This window comes from Protopterus annectens, chromosome 1.part1 (assembly GCF_019279795.1).
Source record: "Protopterus annectens isolate FY-2018-M chromosome 1.part1, PAN1.0, whole genome shotgun sequence".
NCBI classification, from domain to species: domain Eukaryota; kingdom Metazoa; phylum Chordata; order Ceratodontiformes; family Protopteridae; genus Protopterus; species Protopterus annectens.
In genome coordinates, this window is record NC_056726.1 from 1042807037 (window position 1) to 1042830476 (window position 23440).

A 23440-nucleotide genomic window follows, 5' to 3' on the forward strand; every position below is an offset into this window, starting at 1 on the left:
TAAGCTGGAAAAGAAGGAATATGAGTGGATTATTCGACTTCATGTGGACTGTCCACCTGGAATTAATAAACAAGTCTCTATCAAACCAATTTTGAAATATAAACAACACTACATAAAAATCTGATAAAATGGATTATTTTTGTTATTGTATTATTATTTTTATTGAATGATGATGAATTAATGATATGTATCTTTAAATTTTAATGTCTATTAATTAATATTCTTATATGATAGGTTAGGTTGTGTCATGTGATTATTTTAATGTTATATAAAAGAATGCATATGGTAGAGAATCTCTAACACTGATGAAGGATTTTTATCCGAAAGCTTTGTTGTGTAAAACTTGAATATTTATATTAAAACCATTTTATATTTCTTATACCTGGTGCTGTGAAACTGTTTTTTTTTTGTTTTTGATACTTGGATGTTTTACAGCTTTGCTTTATCTCAGTGGTGCTTTTTTCCTGTTTTTATATCTAAACTTACTAATATTAACTTTTCTTTTGTATTATTTGCATAATCAATTATTGTTAAAGTCTTTTAATATTATCATAAGAATTCCTGTTTAAAATAAAATCAGTTTGATCATTGTTGATCAAAGATGTAAGAAACTGCTTTAATCTGTTGGCATGGGTAGAAATAAACAATTTATAGTCTATGTTTAGTAATGAGGTTGGTCTATAAGAAGAATATTTTATTTATTTTTATTTGACATTTGTTAGCTGGGATTGTCCTACTGAGCAAAAGCCCTTTTTCAGTGGAAGCCTGTGGAGAAAAGCTGCACTGTACATGCATAGAAATAAAAATTAACAGTATTAAAGTAAACTAACAACACTGCTATACAAAAAAGCAAAAATTATAGGACTGATCAGTGTACAGTAAAAATAAGCAATAAAAACATCAGCAAAAAATATATGAAAATATAAGTATGATAAGTAACAACGAAGAACAATAATATAAGTCGAAAAAATAAACTAAAAATAACTGAACAGTAAGAAAAAGACAAACTTGAAATACATCATTAGACCACTTAAGAGAAAGGAAGTCAGTTCCCATAGGATGAATACATTGGCAGACCCAGGAGCTCCTGAGGAATCCCTTAAGAGAGTACCTGAAATCTTGTATATGAGTTGTATTTCTGAGAGTCAAGGGAAGTTTATTCTATGAAAGAGCAGGATAGTAGCTAAAGAGATTATGTCCAAAAGAATTTTTTTGTGAATTTGTAACAGACTTAATTCAGCTCTTCTAAGAGACCGAAGAAGTTTGCAGAGAGAGACAATTGAGGAGGTGCTAGGACAGAATAAGGGCTTATTTAAAATAGAATGGACAACAAGTAATTGTGTAAATAGCAATTGGTTAGGAAATTCAAGCCAACTGAGTGCCCAGAGAGCAAGACAGTGGTGAGAGTGAGAGGGCAGGTTAGCAGCAAATCTAGCAACTTTGTTGAAGGTAGTTTCATGTTTGGAAAGTAGTGATGACTGTAAGATGGTTAAGATCTGGGAGCTGTAAAAGAGATTAGGGAGAAGATATTCTTGGGCAAGTGAGATTCTAGAATTAGGAGTGAGGAACTTTTTATTTCTATACAGAAGGCCAAGCTTTGGGTGCTGTTTTAATAGCATGAAGAACATGAAGATCAAATTTAAGTTGGTCATCTTTAATTATTCCAAGGAGTTAGCATGTGAATCAGCTTTGATAGAGGTGCCATTAAGAGACGAGATGGTAAAAGAGGACTAAAAATGAGAAAATGACTTTGGAAGGAAGAGAAGAAGTTTTGTCTTATTAGGGTTAAGTATAAGTTGATTATTGTAAAGCCATTATTCAGTGAGGTTAATGTGAGTTTGTGTGAGAGTCAGAAGATCAGTAGGATTGATAGCAATAGAGATGATAGTAGAGTCATCTGCATACTGAACAAGAGAAGACTCAGGACAAGATGTATGAAGCTCATTAATGAAGATATTAAACAGTAAAGGGCCTAAAATAGAGCCTTGAGGGATACCCATTTTGACAGGAAGAAAAGGAGGTAGACTAGAGTGGCATTTAACAGATTGCAGTCTGTCAGTGAGGTAGCTAATGAACCAATATAAAGTATCAGAAGATAGGTTGAGTTAGGAGAGTTTAGGAAGAAGGATAGGATGAGAGATAGTGTCAAAGGCCTTAGATATCCCTAAGAAGAGGCTGGATACTAATTTATTATTATCTAAGGCTAGAGAGATGGAGTTAGTAAAGGAAATAAGAGCAGTAGAGGTACTGTGGGGGAACGGAAGCCATGTTGGGTAGGGGTGAGCAAATATTCTTGCGTCAGTAAAGCTGAGAATTGCTTATGAACACAGTGTTCAGGAATTTTTGAAAGAGGATAGAGTATAGCAATAGGTCTAAAATTAGAAAGCTCTACAGAATTTCTACCTTTGTGAATAGGTTTAGTGTAAAATTTCTTCCAAAGAGAAGGGACAGTAAATTCACAAATAGAGCAGCTAATGAGAATTGAGACAGGATATGCTATAGAGTTGGTAGCTACCTTTAGAAAGAATGAAGGCAGATTGTCAGTTGATGCTGAGCATGATTTTAGTTTGAGAAGTCTTTTAATGTAACTGGTTGGAACAGGCTTCAGAGAGAATAGACTATTAATGGAATGAAGATACTGGGAGGTGTAGTGTAAGGTGGGACCTTTGCACAAGTTTGCTTATGGTATCAATAAAGTAAAAATTATAAGTGGATGCAGTTTCTACTGGTGTGCTATTTGGGGTGAGATTGGGAGCAGAAGAATTAGCTGGGTGGAGTATTTGGCTGATAGCATTCCAAATTGTTTTAGGATTTCTAGTTTCAGTAGTTTGTGGTGATAGGTAGAATTTCTTTTTGTCAATAATTATGTGCTTTTTGGTTAAGTTACAGAGTTTTCTATATTTGAGGTAGTCAGTAGGAGATTTTGTCTGAGGCCAAAGTTTCCAGGAGGAATCTCTTTTTTTGATAATGGACTGAGTAGAGTTAGCGAGCCAAGGACAGCAAAGTGATTTCACCTTAATAGTTCTAGGAGGGGCAAGGGAGTCAAGTGCATTTAGGAAGATGGAATTGAACTGAAGAACAGCTTTGTCCAGAGGTAGGGATGTGAGGAAGGACCAGTCTATGGCAGAGAGCTAATTATTAAATTTAATAGAGTCAAAGTTGGATAGTTTATAGCATACTTTAAATTTATGAGGTCAAAAGAGGTGAGGAGAGTACCTTTGGAGTCTTATAGGGGCCTGATCACAAATAGAGTCAGGTAAGGTTTCAGGGTGATGATAGAGGTAGGGTTATAGATGAGAATTCAATCTAGAATAGAACTGGTATTAGTGGATTTGTGAAAACAAAAGTGGGAGAAGAGATAAGTTGAGAGAAACCATACAGGTTAATACAGGTGTTATGGGAATTAGAGATGAGGGAAAGCCAGTTAATGTTAACATTTCCTATAATTATAGATTCATTTATAATGTTGTCAGAGATCCAGTTAAGAATATATTCTAATAGGAGCATGTTGTTGCCAGGCAGCATGTAAATGGTGACTATAGTTAGGGCTTTATGGTTGTTAAATTTGCAATTGGCCATGATGAGTTCAGCTGAGTGAAATGAAGGTAAAAGGTTAACAATGGGGGATAAAGTTAGGAGATCAGAGTACATAATAGCAAAACCACCACCATTTTTAGCAGTTCTATCTTGGCATAGACTATTATAAACAGAAGGGAGAATTTCATCATCAGAGTTGTGAGGTTTGAGCCATGTTTCAGAAAGAGTAACTATGTTAGGGGAGTATTGGTCTATCCAAGAATGAAATTCAGATATTTTGTTAAGAATGCTATGGATGTTTATAGAGTAGATAGAAGTAAAGAGGTTTGGGAGTAGAGTTAGAGTCTTGCAAATGTGTATGTGAAATGGATGAGGTAAAAAGTGGGCCAGTATTAGGGTGACTGTCACCTCAGAGTTGTAAAATGTTGCAAGGTTCAAGGTTTTACAGGGTCTTTGTCTGATTTTAAGATTGGAGAGATAGTGTATTTCCAAGAAGGAGGAACATTTACCAATTCTTTAACTAAATTAAAAACCTTAAGTAAATAGTTGTAGCATCTTTTGGCATTTACTTATAAAGTTCAGGAATAATGCCATCATTACTTGTAGCCTTGTTGGGTTTTAATTTATTAATTTGTGTTTTAGTTTAGAAATTGTAATAAGCCTGCCAATAACTTTCATTTGAGCTTCTGATAAGTTTTTCTTAGTATAGTTTCTTATGAACTTTCCAATAATCTCTTGAGAATCCATTATTGGGTGAATACTATTTATTCCATTAAAGTGATTTCTAAATTATTTCAAGATGTCTTCCATTTCAGTAACCTTTTTCTTTTTCTTTGTGGAGTATGTTTCATTAATGTGATTGGATTTATTAAATATTTTGTTCAACAGAGTAATTAATTATTTTAATTATTTTCAAGTTAATAATAGTCTTATGATTTAAAATGTCTAAATACTATTTAAAGTATTAGTCTTGTTTGTCTTATTTGCTTTTGTTTTTTGACTATTCAATTTTAATTTCTCTATTTTTTTTTTCTTGTAGATTAATTCCTTGCCCAATTGTTTTCTCTTTAAAACATACCAGGTTATAATCTTCCATATGGTAATGTTTTTAAAGTATCCCATAAATATATTTCAAAGATATCCATTGTATAATTGATATCAATAAAGTTTTGAATTTCTTTTAGGAAAACTTCTTTCAAATCTTTTAGGTTGGTTATATAAGCAGGAATGCATTTAATAAGAATACTGTTATTATGCTTTAAGATTAAATCAAAAGTTATAGCATTGTGGCCTGCAAGTGGACAAGATACAACCCTAACCTTATCCAATCTGTTTGATAGAGCATTTATAATATACATTCTATCTAGTCTGTCTTGAGTTCCATACCCATGTGAGTAATGAGTGAAAAAAAGTGAATCTGAATCTGAAAATTCATGTATGTCCTTAATATTTAGTAAGTATATAAAGTGTATGAGGTGCAGATATTTATCTCTTTCTAATGGTATTGTTATCATCATCTCTTAGTATACAATTAAAGTTTCCTGCCAATATACTATCACCTTTTGAGATTTGAGCAATTTGATCTAGATGTTGTTTAATAGTCCTAACTCCTATCCCAAGAATCCAATATAGATTTTATTTATTTTTTATTTTACATTTGTTAACCGGGGGTGTCTGACTGAGCCGAAGGCCCTTTTTCAGCAGAGGCCCAGGGAGAAAAGCTCCACAAAGAAAAATTACAGACACATTTAGTTATTTAGACATAATCAGTATACACACAAATTACAAGAGACATGTTTTTACAGTGGTATGCGGCACAAACAGTTACAGTGGAGAGAACAATCAAAAAAGATATTAATTTTAAAAATAAAGGTAAGTAATAGATTTGTGGTGTACAGCTGAACTTTGGAATGTAGGTAGAATACATACATAGTACACAGGTACAGTACATACATTGTAGATTAGCCAGTGTTTGTGAGTAAGATTGAAAAACTATTATAAATTGCTCTAGATTTAGTTTGCATATGTTATCCGCTTTCACTAGCCTGGGGAGCAATCATGGCACTGCCAACTTTGCTTGAGATGTTGCCTGATGATGTCTTTAAAGGAGGCTTTGGATGATGTGTTTTGAATGCTAGTAGGGACAGAGTTCCATTTTTTAGCCACCGAACTACTATATAGTGCATCTCCAAAGCTATTGTAGCTGTTGATTGATAAAAGTATAACAATTTCTATTAAAATCCAATGTTACCAAACAAAGCAAACCTTATCATCATTATAAGAGATAACAATCTTGGGTTTTGGAAGATAATTTCTCCACAAAATAACCACACCTCTTTTTTTCTGATTATAATGAGAACTAGATAGAAAAGAATATAATCTAGTATTAAGTCTATCTATGGGGGGGCCACGGTGGTGCAGCGGTTAGCATTGCTGCCTCACAGCAAGAGGTTCTCCAGTTCGATCCTCAGCTGGGGTACCTTCTGTGCGGAGTCTGCATGTCCTCCCTTTGGTTGCATGGATTTCCTCCGGGTGCTCTGGTTTCCTCCCACATCCCAAAGACATGATGTAGGTGGATTGGGTACTCTAAATTAGCCCGAGGCATGAGTGTGTATGTGTACCATCTGTGGAAGGTTGGGCACTGGGCTTGCAACCTCGACAATGTAAAAACTTCACTGCCAATCATGAGCGGACAGATGATCCACTGTGGCAACCCCTAACTAGGAAAAGCCAAAAGAAGATTAAGTCTATCTATATCAGATTCTAATAAATGTATTTCCTGCAAAAAATAATCTGGGAATTAAAAAGTTTCAAGAATTTGTTTAGGTTCCATCTCTTGCAACCATTATTTAAACCATTAATGTTTAATGACATGCATTTAAAATAAGACATGTAAACTGTGTAACAGTTCTACATGAAATGTTTTCATAAATTCCAAGCATTGGATATATCCTTGAATCACATCCCAAATCCAGAACAGCATATATAGAAGAATATAATAATTAATAATTAAACTGTCAAATATACAAGCAATAATAACAATAATAATAATAATAATAATAATAATAATAATAATAATAATAATAATAATAATAATAGACACCCACAAAAACAAATTACTTTTATAAATAATATACAAACATTTATGAAACCCATCATACCCCACGTGAAGTCTAAAATCCAGTTTGAATAGCATACTTATCCAAACATTCCCACCCATCAGCCAAAAGTAAAACAAACCTCTCTGCTATTTTCATATTAATATTGTCATTATAAAAATGAAATAGTACCTTAATAAGTGAAAGCTCTTCAGATAAATTAATAGTGATTGATTTTTCTTTTTTTTCTTTTTTCCCTTTATATAAACATTAGAAGGAAATTTTGAATATAAGAGGAAAATAACAAACATATTAACAGTAATATGTCACTGAGGAAAATCATTCCCAGTAAGTGTTTTTCTATCAGAGAGAGCATTAAATACTGTAGCAAAACTAAATATTAACACAAAATTGCATACAGCTTAAGTTGTAGTTATTATAAACTTTATAGATAAATGTTATACCATGAAAACTAATGGTTATTCGGTACAAAATATAATATACTGGCACTGCATTACTAATACTTGACTAATGTCAAAATTTAAGATGATTCTTTAAATGTCAAATAAAGAGAGAGAGAGAAATAAGAAAAACTGAAAACTTTCCTCTTCTAAATTCTCACCCAAATATAAATGATCGATTCATTGTATTAATAAAATGTTTAAATGTTCATTTACAGCTGTAGAAAAATATTAAATACCCAAGTTAAATAGAAAAAAATAAGCATTTATAACTTTTAGAAGAGTAGCAGTTGCTATAAGTACACGTTTCAAAACTAAGAAAGAAAAAAGTGCAGGTGAACAATTTCTGCTCCCAGTAATAGCAGACAAGCAAGAGAAAATAATCACTTCTGTAAAACTGTCATACCACTGTATCAGTTAATTAAATACATCAGGTATTGTAAATAAAATATGTCTTGTTGCCCCAGCTTTAAGTAGTAAACAAAGCATTCACTCTTGCATAGATTTGAAAAATCAAGTGCCTGCCGCATTCAGTTTGATTCTTGGTGGAAAGATCAAATCAAGTAAATGTAAGCAGTGAGTTAAAAATCAGCTGTCAATAGTAGTTACAAGCTCATGTACAAAGACACTGGATATCACCACCACCTATCTGACAGTTCAAAGAACAATAAAACAAATTAAACCAGTGCAACCCCACTCTCAGTCCCATACCAAAGGTAAGAACCAAAAACAAATCACAACCACTAACAATCACAATACCGAGCCATTCCCACTCCACAGATCACCAACAGGAATGAAAGCAAACAAGTGGGCAAGCATCAAAAAGACAAGGGGAAAGGAAACACCACAATCAACACAAATAGGCCAGCCACAAACTCAACAGCCCACAAAGCAGGCATGTCAACTATCACGACTCATCCCACATTCAGAGAGAAAAAGAAAAGAAAACACACATTCAAACATGGCAAAGCACATCGCAAACATCTATTCATATCCCGATAGCTCAAATACATACACATGACACAAGGAAACACCCTATTAAGTACAAATACAAAAATCCATATATTAAAATAGTAAACCAGTCTCACCAGAAAAACAAAAAACTGGAATGCATGTCAAGAATAGAGAGTATACAAATAAAACGTATAATATGAGTTCAACACTAGTTACTCAGACAAATATGTCCTACAAAACTGTATAACATATATATATATATATATATATATATATATATATATATATATATATATATATGTGTGTATTGACAAACTGAAGATAGCTACGGTATATAATATGTTAAACATTTAATGATTATAGGAAAAGAAGACCCAGATTATAATGGGATAACAACAGACAGATTATAGTAGAAATAAAAAAATAATACTACTTATAGATCTATTTTAATACTACTCTAACTTATAATAAAGACTGTTATATAAATTACATTATAAAATGTAATAGATATAGAAAGGAGAAGTTAACTTCATAACAAATGTAATTGAAAATAAATAAATAAGATAATTTACCTTGTTTCAAAGATATCTGAGTCTCCTTTTATTCCTAGTAAAATGTCCAATGTTGTAAAATTATTTGTAATATGAAGATAAAAAGGAAAGAAAAAATATGAACAATATTTTACATATTAAAGATAAATAATGCTCAAGTCATTTATCCTTTAATTTCTTCTTCTTTTCACTTGTCTCCCACCAAAATCTTTCTGCTTATCTCTTTAGGGAAACACTGTTCTAATCCATATCTTCTGTCTGTTCAAAAATGCTATTTATTTTTAAATATGTTAAAGCCACATCTAGGTCCTCAAATAACTTAGTTTCATCAGGAAAAAAGATTTTTAGTCTGTCTGGAAACAATAAATGAACCTTAATTTGCTTCTTCTTCTTCAGTTCTCATATTAATGGACAAAAACACTTCTTTTAGAGATGACAGAAGTGGAGTAGTCATTGTCAAACTAGATAATTCTGTCATCTATTTTAATGGACACTTAGACCAAGCAGTTTTTAAGATTAATTATTTATCCTGTGAGGGAAAAAATCTTACAATGGTAGTTCTCAAAGTGGTATTATTTTTTGAAGAACATGTTGAGACCGGAGATCTATGCACTCTCTCAATACCAAAGGACATTGCTTCAGGTAGATCTAAAATCTTGGGAAACCAGGAAGTCAGAAAAGTTGCCATGTTGTTTCCCTCTATTTTTCCTGGTAAACCAAAAATTCTAATATTGTTTCTGAAAGACCTATTCTCTAGGTCATCTATCTAATTTAGTAGCATGGTATTTTGTTTTAATAAAAATTCAATATTATGTTCATCCTCATTTAGTCTCCCTTCTACATCATTTAAAGAGTCCTCAATGCCAGATATTTGTACCTTCTGTGGCTGTAATGCTTCATGGATTTGGTCAATTTGTTTAGAACACTTTTCTTTAAAATTGTCAAGTTTTATGTCCATTTCCTCCATCTTTAAAGATACATTTTTGAATATTAGCAAGAACCAACAAAAAGTCTTTTTTTCAAGAATCATGTGGGTTTGCTTTCAGATAACTCATTTCCAGGCTGTGTGTAAAGGATTTTTTCAATTAGATGTTTTAACAGGAAAATCTTTATATATCAACAGAATTTTTGATATTAATTTAAAGAGCACTTTAAAGTTTATAAATCTACTTCAATAAGACTGACATGATAGTTACAATTTAATATTTACTGTCAGAAATAAATTAGCAGTTACAATTTAATATTTACTGTCAGAAATAAATTAGCAGAGCAGTAGAATTCTGCTGCTATCCTGTCTGCCTCCTAGCCATACCCCCTATGATGTAAAAATTAACTACAGTTTGAACAAAATCAAGCAAAAACAAAATTTGCCACAACAATTGTCTTGAACAGCACCTATTTTTATATAATCTTGCTAATTGTTAGTGTTTAATTTCTGCGGGGTTAATCAGAGGACTTGTACTGCATAATAGACTTACATTTTAATGTTCTAGTTTGTGTACTTTGTAACTGGTAACCATCAGAGTGGATCTGTAATGGATTGTTCAAGCTGTCTCTGCTGTTATATGTTAGCCCTTGATTATAAAAATTTTTATTTTCTTTTTTGATATATTTTTCTTTACTATATCTGCCTCTGCTGAGTTGGTAAATTTTATATTTGCTGGATTATCTTAGCTGAATTACCCATTTGAATACCTTTCTTAATTTTTTTTTAGAATTTTTTATTTATTTTATGCAAGTACTATGTTTCAGAAATCATCTGTTGATATTTACCATGTTACACATTGTTTTTGTAGCAATGGGTTGAGTTATGGTGGTTAATTCATCTGATCTTTAGAACGACCTGACTTCTTTCTCATGTCTTCTTCTTTATTCATTATTTGCCATGCTATGTAATAAATTAAATAAACTGAGATAATGTTGCAGTTTTTGTAGCCACATCCCCTAGCTGTCAGATGAATTGGAGCAGGGTAATCTTGATGCATATGTTTACCAAATGCCATGGAGAGAAACCTTGTTTGGACAGAGATCCCTCTGCTTAGTCCAGGTACCCATAACTACCAGCATTTCTAGGCCTGGAAGAGTAAGTCAGGCAACCTAACACAGGACCTTGAGATACTGAAGAAACCAAGTTTTCGTGTTAACATTTGAAATATAGACATATGTCAAATCTTCCCTTTCTTGGAAAAGAATCTGGAGAAAGTGGTGGCTTTGTAGACAGCCAGATCTGCCATGGGTTTTTGGATTATTTTCAGTCTGAATATAGGTAAATTTTCCTCATTGTGGTGATCCTTAGCATGGTTTTTCATGATCTCCTTAGTCTAATAGACTTCAGATTTGGTTCCATCTTTGTTTGATTTATCTCTTAATACAATTTGATTCTGAGGTTGGAGAGAAGCTTGGTCAATCACTTACAGACCTAATGTATACTCAGTGGTCAGTATTTATCATGAAGTTCATCTTTTTTAACAGGCAGATCCCTGAATTGATACTTGATACTAATTTATCAGAGGATCTAGCCTTGCATTATGAGGTCCTCAGGTTTCCATGACCTGAAAACTACTTATTATAATGTATATGGTATTTCTATGAGACATCATACATAGACATTCCATCAGTTATCACACTTGTGTTGATAACACTCAGCTTTGTCTTTCATTTGATTTATTTAATAGGAATACTGTGAATGATGTGGAGGCCTGCTTAAATTACATTCAGACTTCCACTGCACACATCTATTCATGATTACAGTGTTTCTCACATTTATCTGCATATTTCAAACTAATATAGATAGGGAGCTTGACCTTGGGGCTATACTGGACCATGAGCTTCTACTTATTTATTTATTTCCCTACTTAGTTACTGTTTGGTAACTGGATAGGTGGACTAGTCTAGAGGCCCTTTTCAGCCATTTAACGTGTGAGCTATTATAGATCGTATTTTTGCCAACTAACAAACATGTCTAGGATCAGGCTGCTACTATCCAAGTGAGATTATGGCATTGTAAATCATGTCCTTATTATACCACAGTTTGACTACTGCAATGTCCTTATATATAGGCCTTCCAGCAAGTGATGTGCACTTGATTTAGCTGGTTCAGAGTAGAACAGCCAGTCTTTTGGAGGGGGCTTCACATATAGTACCTGTTCTGCATTTCATATATTGTCTTCTGAATAAATTCAGAATCACGTCTGAGGCACTGGTACCAAGTACTGTCTACTAAATGGTCTGAGTCCTGCCTAGTTGAAAGGTCTGCTTAAACTCTATCTTCCTGCTATGACCCTCCACTCCATTTCTGTTGGGGTGATATTTGTAGAACCCACTTAACAATTAAGCACCAGTAATTATCTGTAGCATTTCCACTTTGGTGGAATTCTCTACCTCAGTGATTCAAAGATTCCATTACAAAATGTGCCTTTCACAAAAACAGATATGTACTTTATTGTTTAGGCAAACATTTAGTGTTGGTTATTATGTGTTATAGTTTTATGGTGCATATTTTATTTATTGCATAGGTTTGTAATTTACACTATTAACTCCTGTTATCCTGTACCTTGGGATTTATAAAAGGCACTTTAAAATAATATTTGATAGATAAATTGAATTATTTATTTCATATATTTGGATCACCTGATATGATGATGATGATACTGATAGCAATAATATTAATAAATCCCATTACTATGTTATCAATGACATTTCACCTCAGATTATAAAATTATACCTTGAGTTTTTATTATTTACTTTTACTTCCAATGAATCTAAGCAAGCAATTTATCACTCTAACAATAACTTTATGGCGTCCATTTTCATTCTGTTTGTTTTTCTGCATGTACTAACTTGGTCTACTCTTCATTTTAATTGTACTCATTTCTTGAGCTCTGTGTCGTGCAAGAAAGTATTATTCTCACTGTAGTCCCAGTATCATGTTAAATGAATAGACACTTAAATAATAACACTTTTTCTAAGATATGAACTTTCAGCACACCACTTGTTATACTGGTTTCCTCCCAAGGGGTTTCACTTACTACTACCCATTACTTCATGCTGTCTTTTCTGTTTTCAATTCTACATACCATCCTATGACAAACTTCAATCTGCTAACATACATATTAATGTTTGGCATGTATCTTGTGTCCGAAAACCTTGTGCAGGCCTTAGAAAGTCGCATTTATAGCCCTTCTTGTAATTCATTAAGTAAAACATGTTAGATTTGTCTGCCATGATGATCCTAACGCAGATCGTTTCCGTCTTATAGCTTGTAGCCTAGTGATGCCTAAGTCAGTACTTATCTCCTTTATGTGGGATTCTATTATTTATGCAATCATGAGGATAAGACTGAAAGGTCTACTGAATCTTTACTTTCCTTGCAATCATATTTACTGAAGTGCAGTTCTGTCTGCTTTCTTCCTGTTACTAGGTACTGCCCACCCTAAAGATATTCATGTAACTGGAGATTCAGTTATTAGAAAAAGTGATACCTACATTCACAGAGAACATAATGAACATTGAAAAGTGTTATGCTTGCCAGTAGCAAAAAGAGAAGATGCGAGACAAGCCTTAGAATGCCTTAATGTAAGGAAGTACAAATCTGTTTTTATTCATGTCGATACAAATGATCTCATCCGCAAGAACTCTCTGACTGTTAGTAGGGAACTGACAGCCGTCTTAGACAGTATAGCTTGTACTGGTGTTAGGACATATTTTCACAAATCACCTATAGAAAGGATAGTCAGGTCACTGTGAATTAAAAGATTTTTTGGGTAAATTCCTACATGGAAAAAATGTCCTTTTTTAAAAAAATGCGTGTAGATCATCCAAGCCTAATTTTGGGCACACGTGTTCAGACAGGATGGAATGCATTTGTCCAGATCAGGGAGGAGAATGTTTGCAGCAGATATTTTACAATATTTGACAAACACTAGACAGGTTTTTGTCAGGTCAAAAATATATCAGTTCACACATTTATTATTTAACATTTGTTTGCCAGGATAGTCCGGCTGGACCACTAGTGTCGGTTTTCAGCAGAGTCCTGGGGAAAAAAGCTCCATACAGAACAAAACATAATAAGTTGTACATGGTATAAGTAGTTGGTTACAGAGTTTGCATGGTACAGACAGTTAGGACACATCTTATAAAATAGGTAGAAATACAAAGTTGGAGTACAGTTTTTTTAGTAGTACACTTGTGGAATATCGTAGATACAAGGTGGAAGGCATTTCAAGTAACAAGTATTTACTATATATATATATATATATATATATATATATATATATATATATATATATGTATATATATGTACACATAATGCATCTGTACAGCACATTATATGTTAACTACAGAGGCATAAGGTAGTGAAGCCCTCTGGTGGGATCAGACTTCGGGGGGGGGGGTCCGTTGCAGTTACATAAATGCTTGGTGTAAATGAAGGATCTGAGGAGATTTCTAAAAGTAGAGGTAAAATTTTGTAGATGGAGGTCAGGAGGCAGGGAATTCCATGGTTTTTGTAACTCGTTGGGGAAGATGGATTCCCCAGAGCTGTTTTTCCATGGGATGTTAGCAATGAGTGCTTTGTTATTAAATCGCAATTGTCTATTTGACTTGTAGAAATTTAAAAGGCCGGTCAGAGAAGGAGTTTTTTTTGGGTAGTTTAGGATTTGATGGGCTAGACTGAGTTGGTGGTATACCAATAAATTAGGAAATTTGATTCAGTGCAATGTGTGTAGGGACTGTAAGCGGTGGGACCGTGACTTAGCATTGTTTGCAAACCTGACAATTTTGTTGCAACATGTGGATAGTTTGTTAAGGTCAATTTTATTAATGTTTGTAAATACTGGGGATGCATAGAGTAGTGTAGATAAGTGATGGGTTCTGGCTATGGCAATCCTAGACTCAGATGTCAGGTACCTTTTGCTGCGATAGAGGGTTCCGAGTTTCTTGTGGACTTTTGCGATAGTTAAGGATATATGTTTATTGAATTTTAGTTGCTGGTCGATAGTAAGTCCTAATAAGTTGACTTCTGGGACTGGGGAGAGGAGGTTCTTGTTGATTGAGAGTATGGAAAAGGTAAGGTCACTAGATTTTGTTGGGAGGAATACCATAAGTTGTCTCTTTTTTGGATTTAGTACTAATTGGATTAATTGGGAATTGTTTAGCTAATTTTCTATATCTGTGAAGGCTTCTTGAGTTTTTTGCTGGAGAAGTTGTAGGCTGGGTGCAGAGCAGATCAGGATTGTGTCATCAGCTTATTGGACTATGTCAGCTTTTGTGGTTGCAAGGTACATTTGATCTGTAAAGGTGTTAAAAAGGAGGGGCCTAGAATTAAACCTTGTGGAATCCCAAGTGTGATAGGGAGCATGGGGTAGGTAATTAAGCCATTTGACAGACTGGAAGTGGTTGTTTAGATAACTATTAAACCAGAGCAGGGTGGTACTGTTGAGGTTGAGTTTGAAGAGGCAGGTTAGGAGTTTATTATGGGAGACGGTATCGAATGCTTTCAATAAGTCTAGGAAGGTGGCAGAGACAAGTTTTCCTTGGTTCCTGTATGCGTTAATGGTATTGGTGAAGTTAATCAGGGCAGTGGTGGTGCTATGGGATGGGCGGAAGCCATGCTGAGTTTTGGATAGTAGTTTGTTGGAGATGAGGTAGGTGAGCAGTTAGTGATGAATACATTTTTCTAGGATCTTCAATAGAGGTGGTAGGATTGCAGTGGGTGAGTAGTTAGAGAGGTCAGTGGAGGGGCTGCATTTGTGAAGGAGAATGATGAATGAAGTTTTCCACAAGGATGGAATGGTGTTTAGAGTGATGGTCTGGATGTATTTATAAGCAAGGAGATGGGGTAGGCTATGGCTTTGGATGCTATCTGTAGAAATTTGGCGGGAGGTTGTTGGCAGTGAGAGTGGTAGGTTTGAGTTTAGATAAGAGTTTTTTGATGGTAGATACTGTTACTGGTTTGAGTGAAAAGGAGTTGGAGTTTAATTGGGCTTTAGGGAATAGTGGGGTGTTGCTGGGACTTGTGTGGTTTTAGGAGATTGTGGGGGGTCGGTGGGACTTGTATCATTTATGAGTTTAAGTATAGAGGAAGTAAAATAGTTGCTGAAATTAGAGGCTATGTCTAGGTTTGTACCATCTATGTTTGGTGGGGGTGTAGTGTTTTTTCTGCATTGGAGGATGTTGTTCACTGCTGCCCAGAGCTTTGGGGGGTTGTTATTATTATGTTTCTTTTGCAGGGAGATGTAGTGGTTCTGTTTGTCTACTTTGGTTTGTTTTTTAGCCTTATTTTTAAGTTCAAGGAAGGCTTGTCTAGTCGTAGTTGCTCTGTGTTAGCACCAGGTTTAGCATGTTCTGTCCCTGTCTCTAAGTAAGGACCTTGTGCTTTTCTGTAACCAAGGGACAGGGTTGCTATGGATTCTAATTGTTCTGATTGGGGCTGGATGGTTGAGGATGTTTAGAAATGTGGTGTTGAAGTATTCAGCCTTTTTAAATAATGGTAGCATTTTGATGGGTGACCAGTAGAATTATTTTAGGGCTTCCATGAATTGGGTTGTGGGGAAGTTGCAGATGGAATGTGGAAAGTTTTGAAATAGAAATTGTTTGACTGAAAAAAAAATTAAAAAAAAATATTTAACATCAGGACCTAGGCATACAACATCAGGGGAATATATTTGCATAAGAACAAAATACCTGATTAAGGTGAGAGACAAAAAATATAAGAAATGGAAGAGAAGTCGATCTACAACTTTGAAAACTGAAAAAAACAAGCTAGACAAACAAATTAAGCATAGAGACAAGACCAAGAAAATCGTGAAGAAAATGTATATAAAGATATTGAGCATAATAGGAAACCTTTTTATAGATACATAACATGTGGAAGGAGTAAAGACACACAAATTGATAAACAGTGTGTAGATTCTAGAATGTATACACAGGCACAGCAGATTATAGATATATTTACAAAATTTTATGCAAAAGAGTTTAGTTCCACAAAGGGGGGGGGGGCGATAAGTTGTCCTAGTGACATCCAGGTAACCTCAGATACTGGAATCAAATTAGATTATATTGAAAAAGAACTGCACAAACTGGATTCAAACAAATCACAGGGAGGAGACGGAATTAGTAGTTATGAAATGAGAACACTTCAGCAAGAACTTACAGTACCATTATATATATTATTCACTAGGCCATATAAATATGGGGAGATTCCTCAAGATAGGAGACATATGCTTATTAAACCTGTCTTTAAAGGAAAGAGGAATAGGACAAACCCAGAGACATACAGACCCTTAATTCTATTTTCATGTTGTGGAAAAATAATGGAGAAGGTAATATTGGATAAGTTATTGTCAGAATTGGATAGGTTAGGACTTGAAACCATATATCAGCATGCATATGTTGAAAATAGATCTATTGCTACCTGTAACATGATGTTCTATAACAATATAATTACAGCTATGAATGAAAAATTGTGCTGAGATGTAATTTATATAGATTTAACTTCACTATTTGACAAGGCCATACACAAAGCAGTGATCAATAGGTATTAACATACTCTTGATAAGATGGATAGCTGCAGGGCTTACAAATAGGACATGGCAAGTAACATACAGCAATTGGACAGATGAAATTCTTGGTTACAGTCAGGGTGTAATCCTTACTTGTTTAGATTGCATCTTTCAGACTTAACTTTTTCATCTGAGGTGTTCTGCAGTCTATATGCAGATGACCTGAAACTGAGTAAACTGATTTCATGCTACAGATAAGGCATGGCTGCAGAAGAACTTGACTAAATTAACCATTTGGGCACAGGAGAATAATATTCTGATAAATACATCAAAACTAAGCCTATGAGATTTGGGAGACATAAATTGAAAGATGAATATTTAACACAGCACAGAGTGATTGAAACTGTAGATTCATTTAAGGGCCTAGGTATATGGGTAGATCCAGTTTTGAGTTTTTCTAATCATATCAACCAATTGGTTAATGATAGTTATAGAACTATAGGTTGTATAAAAAGATTTATAAAGTCTAGGAAATCAGAAATGATGAAGTCCTTGTTTGTTAGTTACATTAGACCCAAACTTGAGTATGGAAAGACAACATGGAAACCTTATAAGAAGACAAGAATGAGTAAACTGGAAAGAGTACAACAGAAATGTATCAAGAGCATCCATGGATGTGAACATTTTAGTTATTATGAAAGACTAAAATATCTGAAGTTATACAGTGTCTATTATAGATATCTAGGAGGGGGTCGTATTCGGGTATATAGGGCATTTAGAAACAACTACCTTTGGGCATGTTTGGGGTTATCAAAAATAGTATAGAATCATCAGACAATCTATTTAGAAGAGTCTATAGGAATGAGAAGTGTACTAACTGGTTTTCTGAAAGAGCAGCTGATGCATGGAACAGACATACCAAATTATATTAAAGCAAGTACTAGTTTAAATATTGTTAAGAATAGCCTGGATACTTACTGTTGGAACAAGTGTTTTGGTATATTGGCACATTAGATGGGCATTAATGCTAGTGCTTATAATATTTGTATGTATGTATGTATGTGACTTCCCTGTGGTATATAACATAAAAACCCAGCTTTCACCTGAATTTAAAGTTCAGTTGGAAAAGGTATTGGATATTAAGGAACAGGGAGCACTGTGATAAATTAAGTATATTTTCTATATCAGATCATGACAGAATAATTACAGAATGTAAAGCATTTCTTAATTTTTGTTTTCATTTCTAAGGTGCTAAAGACAGTACAGAAGCTATAGCATTGCTTTACTAAAGCAATGAGAAAGGGGAAGGAAATGCTGTATTAGAATATTAGAATCAAGATGAAGTGCAGAAAGTGAAAGCAAACCACTAACAAGAAAAATGGAGGATGACAACCTCAAGAGTCATCAGTTTAAGGATTATTGCACAAATGAGGTGCTACTAATGCAAACAGGTTTAAACTGCAGGATTCCTCAGTGAATGACTGACTGCAGTACTGGGCAAGACCAGATGGTGGCAGCAGTAGTCTCCTTGTATCGTGCCTCTTAACTATTCTTGATTTGACATGTCTCTTTATTTTGCCTGACATTTTTGTTCTATCCCTCATAAAAGTTTTGGTTTTCTGGTAAACCATACAAAATTATTATAGTCAAACAACTACAGCATTAGGATTCATACTTTAGACTCTTCACAAAATGTGTACCAATGCAAGCAACATTGTTTTATAAACTTTTTAAGTGAATTAGAGTAATATTTAAAATTTGTTCCTGATTTTGGACCTTTGCCCCTTATTATTTTTAGTTATTTCCCTGATTCTTGAGGAGAGAAGCTGGGAGCTATGACTTGCATACAAGTCGATCTTGGAAACAGCCAGTAAAGTTAGAGCTGCAAGTCTATTTTTCATTCCCAGGAAAGTCATGAAGAAGTTTCTTTGGGGCACATTGTCAAATGTCCTGAATGCTGACCATCTAGACAATGACCAGTAGTAGGCTTTCACAATGAAGATGATAATCCAATCTAAGTTTGTTCAGTATTGTGGTAGGAAACCACTGTGATGAACATTGTGCATTGTATATATACATATGCGTATCACAAGGCCTTTGAGTCTGCAGTTCACAGGATATTGTCAGGAAAAATAAAATATACCAAGCCACTAGGTGGCATCGATTTGAAATTAGTAGAACATGACTTTTTGAATTTTAATACCGGGACAAATTAGTGAAAAGCGAGGCAATATGGGGTTCAGTGCACTCAATAGTTTTGTCTACTGTACTGATGTTGGATGTTACATCAGAATCAGATGTTGCAATGGAGTTTGAGAGGAAGACTGTTTTATATTCTAATGATGTAAAGATCACAGTAGCAGCCATGAATTTAAAGAGACGGTCTTTAGAGTGGCCTGAGCTGATATGCATTGTGGGTAAAAAGGTGTCAGGTAGTATTCCATGTAAAATATGCAATGTTGTATCTTTCGGCTTTTCCCAGTTAGGGGTCGCCACAGCGGAACTCCGGTCTGCTAATGATTGGCAGTAGATTTTTACGTATCGAGTTGCCAGTGCTGATGCGCAACCTTCAATGAAGGAACGCCCATTCTTGATATGTGATTTCTGAATGGTGGGTCACATTCAGGACACATTTTGCCTTGTTGCAATTAACTTAGTGAATGGGAGAAAGAATATCTGAAAAAGGAGTAATAATTCCTAATCAGAATCATGCTATGCAACATGCAAGGGAAGATATGAATGCCAATAGAATGCTAAGTACATAGCATAACGAATAAGTTTCAGAGATACATAAAACATTTTTACATTTTATAAGGTATTGGCAAGGCCACTTCTAGTTCTTTTTCCAAATGAAGCAGACTTCAGCTGGCATAAGGTGCATGATGCAGATGTACCAAATGTAGTAGGGACTGAAGTGCATGTGATATGAGGAATACATGAAAGCTTGTCATGCATGCATAAGAAAAGTGAAAGAAGAGATATGATTCTGATGAATAAGACAGAATGTAAATGGGATAGTTAAAGATGGAAGGCAGAGAGGAAGATTTCTTTTATTAGTTGTATTTATTTTATGCAATAGTAGTTGGTTATTAAAGAAGACACTATGAAGGATTGCTTGAAATAGTTTTTGATAAATTTGTAGAACTAGTGCTTCTCATAAACGATATTAGAATCATGGAAGGTATTGCTCAAAACAGTGCAACATTGCAAATCATCAAATGGGTTTATGTGGCTTGATACAGAACAAGGGATGATATAGTAGTTAAGTGGGAGATAGCTGTGCGATTACAAAGTGCTGCTCTTGTACAAACTCGTTAGACCATCGGTCTTCTGTCTGTTAGCATCTTTCCTCCATCTGAACTAAATTTATATTCATCTTAGCCAAATAGCATTTTAAATGATAAATTACATTCATTTTTAATACAGTCTGTTTATAATGCTTATTTGGAAAACAGTATGATCCAATAGTTTTCTGCTAATGTAGTGAATTGACAGCTATGGCAGCAATGAAAAAATGAATGCAACCAAAGCTCTGGAACCATTTCTCCATTAACTCACCAAACTGCTTGATCGCATCTGCTATGATATCATCTGAGCCTCCTGTTGTCCCTGACTTCAGTTTCCTAGGTGACAATCTTACTTCTTCTAAGATGGGCTTCTATTTCTCTTTCACTGCATGCTGTGTCTGTGGCCATATAGCTTCTGTGGTATTTTTTTCAGTTACCAGCTAGTGGAATTACTTCCATTTGCCATTGACATCCTGTGGACTGCTAAGCAGGTTGCTGCTAGCATACCTTGTGAAGGGTGACTGATGTCTGTCTTCTTGATTGTCCTTCCTTTCCTTGCAACCTGATAAAATTTCTTTCTGCCATCTGCTGATTCACTTTGCAGAAGATGGTAGAATGCCTCTGATGCCTTATTTTTTAGTATTGCGGCTGTTCTCTTAGCCTCTTTGTTAGCCAACCAGTATTCCTTCATTGCCTGGCCCACCTTTTCTGTCTCCCACTTTTTCATGCACTCCTTTCTTTTTATGACATCCTGGACTTCTGCAGCTTTCCTTATATACCTTATTTCCATACCTGGCTTGGACACATCTCTGTTCTGTAGTCCTCACACATGCTGTTTTGAGACGCTGGCATTCTTCTTCTCTACTTCCTGAGGTACTAGAGCCCCAAGTACTTTTTGAACTCTTGTGCTTTCACTCTAGCCAACTTTTAAGTCTACAGGATAGTTGCTGTTGACCTTAAAGAATTCTCTGACTAATGCATGCAGCTGATTGTGGCCACCATCAGTTTATGCTGCAGAATGGCTGTTTCTCCGGGGATGACTTGATCTGCATGTTGGCCATTCTTGTTTGTGATCTTGTGAGTGTCTGTCTTGCTAAAGCATGTATTGACCACTATCAAACCATTTGCCAGAAAAACAGTCTGGAATGGCCTCTCCTTCTTTATTCCTGTTTCTCCACATACGTGGACCCAAGCCATTCTCATACTTGTTTCTGTTTGTCCTAATAGGGGCATTTAACACCAATTCATTATCAACATCAACTCATGCTGTCCTAATTAATCTACTAGGTCCTACCCAAACTCCGTGAATGCACTTTTCCCCTTGTTATCACAACTGTTCTGTGGGGCACAGGCTGTAATTATGATTACTGACCTAGCATTAAACTGGTGTGTAATTGCCATTAGTCTATCACTAATTCTGATGTTATTCTTCTCTGTCTTCAAAGTCTTTCCCTCACCAGAATTCTCACTTCATTTCTAGTCTATACCCTCTCTGAGTAGTAGACTATGGATCCCAAGTCAAGTGGCTTTGCTGCACTGCCCTTCTGTCCTATCTGCTGAATGCACAGGATGTATAGCGTCTTCCTTAACATCATCTCATCCACTTCCAAGTGGCCTCACCTCAGCGAATCTATAATGAGTATAGTAATCATTAGTTAATATTTGGCAGGTTGATTGCCTTTACATTCAGCTTTCACTTAACAGCTCTATCCCAGGTAACCTAAGGTGGGAAACTGGACACTGAACAGCCAGTAGCCCAGAACTAATGGGCTTTATGGCTGGAACACACTGGCTCATAGAGGTATATAGACCTCTCGCACTGTTAGCATGATTCCCTGGCATAGGTTGGAGGAGGCCAAGTCCTAAGTCCACTTACCATTGTCAAATACCCAAGTCCATTTTGGCAACTTTCATTGGGTCTATATTAGATAATCAAAGCTTTAGGTAATCAAATACCAAAAGCTTCGAAAAAATGTTCAAACCTTAATTGAGTGGGGGGCTTTGCCCCCCACATCCCCCTAACTAAATATACCAACTCCGAGATATCTCTACAGTGGAGAAAAGGTCAGATTCCCGATAACAGCCAAGCTAATTTTTTCCTTATGAAAAAATTCACGGAAGTGGCCATTCGCAGTTTATTGCTTTCGCTGTTTAGGTGTCGAGCTTTAGGTATTCGATTGCCTAAAGCTTCAACTATATGATATAGACCCCTTTCTTCAACATGACCAAATCAAGTAGAGCTAGTTTTTACACCATCAAGTGGCTAGCCCTAAAATGGTGAACAGTCTGTGATGTATGTTCTAGCTAGAAAATACTACACACCATAGCCGATGCCTAAAGCCATTGGGCTATAAAACTGTTTCCCTGATAGGTGCCAACAAGTCTGTGCTCCATTCAATTTTTGGGTGAGAGTGAGGTAGAAACACTCAGCGTGATTTTTGAAACAGGAGATACCCCAAAGAAATGCAGGGAAAACATGCAAACTATACACAAGCATTGGCCAGAGGTCAGGATCAAACCTTGTAACTTGTCCATAGGAGGTGAAGACTTTAAGCATTATGTCAACTGCATCATAACCGTGTGGTATGCATACTGCTACCCATGAAAATATTACTTCAGAATAAGTTGAATGATGTACCTTGACGTGCATGATTTTGCATTTGCACACTAGTGGTACCTCTCAGGAAAGATTTGCAGGTGGTCTATGATCATGCCCTCACACAGATTATGTACCATGTTGAGTGTAATAGTCTACTGTAATCGACATTAACGTTAATTGGAACTTCCCCCTACTGGCACACAGGGGCTTGGTGCCAGCTCAGCTCCTACATCCAAGCCACTTCCAGCTAAGAGGGCTACTTCTCTGGCCAATGTCCAATATAAAATCTCCCAGACCTCAGTCAGCCATTTCAGTTGCTGGTAGATATGTCTGTTGTAATTTCCCATGATTTTTCCTCTGCATGATATAGCATATTAGTAACTCTACATCATACTTTTAGAACATATTATGACTGCATACAGCATTCGCATCTTGCACCAGTCCTTGCTACA